A 3,961-nucleotide genomic window follows, 5' to 3' on the forward strand; every position below is an offset into this window, starting at 1 on the left:
ATGGGATGAATGAAATGTTCTGTAATTAGGTGTTTTGGGTCATCGGAAGACGTTCCATTAGAGATGACCACAAAGTTTTTAATCTACTACACTAAATCGATCAATCAATCAGACGTTATTTATATAGCAGTTTATATAGCACTTCTCAACCCAAGAGAATATAGAACAAAGACCTTTCAGATCAAACGAAGCAGTGAAACCCAAGGCCACATACAGACACATGCACACTCACATATAAAGCCACGCACACACACACACACGCCACACATACTGGAAACAGGGACCACAATGTGATCCTCAAAGAAAAATAAAGGATGAATTAGGATAAATAAAGAAATAAAATTAAACTAGGCTTTTAATATCTGTATGGAAACATGTTATGGTATCATGTGATGTTAGGAACAGCTCTGATGTCACACCGTTAATACCACAGGAGGTGTTTCTGATTCAATTAGAACCGGAAAAAACTTAATGCTGATCCTGAACTGTCTGTGTACGGCTCAGCATCACGAAACAGCCACTGGTAAAAATTAAACAACATTATTACTAACTAACAAGTAAGAATAAAGCAGATTATGCTGAAATTTTATTTTTAATGCTCTGACTGAATTAAGAGAGGACAGACAATATTTATCCTAAACAAGTTAATCAGTTAGGCATGGAAAGAAATGTCTGCTTTCTTGATGCTGTGCTGCTCCCAAAATGAGATCTAACCACAAATATTTCTGTCCTGCAGCAAACAACAACACAGGAGGAGAAGCTGCAGTGGAGCAGTTCAGCAATTAATTAACAATTAATCATTCAAACTTCTCAAGTTTTCCCAAAAATTCTGTGTGTGTTTGTGTCTTCTTTTGCATTAAGACTTCCCGGACCTGGATAAGGAACACATGGATCAAACTCAGAATATGAAGACCACTGTTTGTTTACTTAGGCCTAAATGAAGACATCAGGTTTGCTTTAGCAAACCCAGAAATGCGATATATGTTTGTCATCTGTTGTCCTAACCTGTGGTGTCTGCTGTTGAGTGTTGTTTGTTTTTTGTTTGTGTGTTGTTATGATCCCAAAACTGTCTGATGATTTTTCCACAGCAGAATTATCGTAAAAACAAGGATTATACCAACTGTGCTGATGTTGATGTTGAACGTGGTGATGTGTTCCCTAAATTATTTGAATTTTTTAAACAGCAAGATAAGGAGATGGTACTGGATTTCTCATTAAGGCTGCACAGCAGGTTGATGACTGTTCTGGTTCCTAAAAGCAAGGGTTATACCAACTGGCCAGTTGTTTTGTTTTGGTTTATGTTTATTTTATGATTTCTTTGATTTGATTTTCTTTTATTTTCTTTTTGTTTTGGGGTCCATATGAAAAATAAATAAATAAATGATGAATTGGGCATTAGGATTGAACCTTTCAAAGAGAGATACCCCAAGTATAAAAATATAGTGCAAATGACATTTTGCACTACTGCGCTGCGAGATTTGCTAATATTATTCCACAGATTCAGAACCACTACAGGACGTACGGCCGGAGGACTCATAAGCTTGAGTTCTGGGAGGCCTTTCCCATCATGCCAAGATGATGGTTCAGAACTACACAACGAAATTATCCCAAAAGAAAATTAGTTAGGGAGGGGATGCTGAAGATCCCTCAAGGAAGCGACGTACTGGTGACCTCTCCTTCCAAGATTAGTTCCGGATCAGAATGCTGAACAGACGTTCAGCCAAGAGGAGAACCGAGCACCGACAGGATTGGACCACAAGAGACCACACGACTCATCATGTGGTCATCTAAGAAAGATATATCATTTAAAAGAAAAGTTAATCATAATTGTTCAAGAGGCTAATATACTCATATAGTCGAGCCTTGGTTAAATTTATATTTGCTGGGTTTCACTTTTTAAAGTGTTTAGCTAATTCCTCTTAAAGGCTGATAATGAATCATTTTTAGAAGGTCAATTGCCAGTGGGGTGACTCGGCTGTTTGGAGCGGGACCTTAGACTTAGAACGGTAATAAGTTGGTCGGTCGCCAAGTGCAACTGGGGCCATAGGTGAATTTTTCCCAGTTCAGCCATCGGGTTTTCGCTCCTATTCGCTGCACACGGTGGACGAGCCTGCTGGTGATGTTAACTGCCTTATGCAATGTTTGAGTGTCAGTAGTATAGAAATGATGTGAAAATTTTTGATTAATCAGTGTTCTGTTGTTATGGTACCAGTGTTGTGCCAGTTCACAGCTTTTCTGAACTAGTTCAAGTTCAGTTCATACATGCTCAAAGTGAACAGTTCACGTTCAAAGTTCACAATTTTAATTCTGAACTAGTTCAAAGTTCAGTTCATTTTACTTTTTTCGTGAGATATTCAAATAAATACTTTTTTTCACACTACGAGCTAGAAATCACTATATGTTCTTTGAAACTGCTCATTGTAGACATTTGCTCATGACACTGCAATTGTGGGTTTCTTACCAGGTGATGAAACTTGCAGCAGTACAGACAAGGTAGACCAGTTGGCTGTGTCATTTGCGTTTGGGGTTGGCAGGGGGTCTTTTTTCCCTTTCCTCCCTTATGACCCTCGAGGGCGTGCATATATGCATTCACACTGGATGGGATGTTTTAACTCAATGTGCCGTTTCAAATTCGAGAAGGACGTTGTTGATGTCCTAACTTGTTTTTGCTGCGCAGGTGGACATATCTTACACAGAAAGGTAAGATTTTTGCCGTAAGGGTCTTGGTTTGCAAGAGTGTAAAATTGTTTTAAATGTTCATAAGGAGAATTGGTGTCTGTCTCCGTGCCATCACTTCCACTAGCCTTTTTTTTTTAATTGCAGCGCTTTCACTCACTCTCGTCATTGCTCTCTCTCTCTCTCTCTCGCTCCTCCATCACGGGTAACGTCGTGTGGAAGCCAGTATGTTATTCAACTATTCTCAGCCGGACACTACGTTGCCCGCAATGCATTGCGCACACAATGTCAAAACCATTTCTGTCTGGTGATACATGATTTAAGCGGCACCAGCGAGAATACAGGAGGGAGGAACTTTCTCTCGTTGAGTTTCAAAAGAGAAAACAGATGTCACTCAGTTTTCAATGGAAAACAAATTCCAACGTTCATTTACAGCGATGTCTGCCGTTCATGACACAAAATGTGAACTCATTCACGTTCAAGTTCTTTATTAAAAAATGTGTTGCGTTCAGTTCAACGTTCGCGAAAAAATGAGCGTGTTCAATGAACGCGTCCTTTTGAACTCGTTCACGCACAACACTGTATGGTACTTATGGGGGAGCAAGGCCTTGCAAACCACATAGAGTTTTAGGCCATTATGAACAAAGATTCCACACAGAGGATGGGTTCGAGGCCACATACACACAATACATATAGCAAAATATGATTTTCTACATATAATCTATTAAGAAATGTGCTCATTTGCGGAGTTATTATCAGTTGAGTGGGGAAGGTTTTAAACTTACTAGAAAAGAGTCTCTGTTTCTAGAATCTTGATTAATACTCCTGATATACAAGGTTTTGCTAACGCATCACAATTATTTTTAAATGTGCTTATTTGCAGAGTTATAATCAGTGACTTATGAAGGTCTTAACCCTCTCGGAAAGAGTTTCTGTTCCGAGTAAAAAGATGGAATAGTCCTGACTTGACAGTGTAGCTTAAGCATTAGAATTATGTTTACTATTTCCATGCCTGTGCAATGAAGACTTTCTTGCTGCTTTAATTGCAATGATTAACAGCTTTCACATGAGCTTACATAATGATATATGAAGTCACATCAAAAGGGGGATGACAGAAATCTCCTAGCTGGTTGTGCTACATCTCAAAAGGTAAGTGGCTCTTGCAGTTTGGGGGGTGGCTGCTAAAGTCTTGCTACTGCTAATACAGATGTGACACAATACAGAAGATGACATTCCTACCGCAGTTATTTGACTGAATTAGTTGAAATGATAAAATCACTTCAAA

Source organism: Odontesthes bonariensis, chromosome 19 (genome assembly GCF_027942865.1).
Source record: "Odontesthes bonariensis isolate fOdoBon6 chromosome 19, fOdoBon6.hap1, whole genome shotgun sequence".
In the NCBI taxonomy this organism is placed as follows: domain Eukaryota; kingdom Metazoa; phylum Chordata; class Actinopteri; order Atheriniformes; family Atherinopsidae; genus Odontesthes; species Odontesthes bonariensis.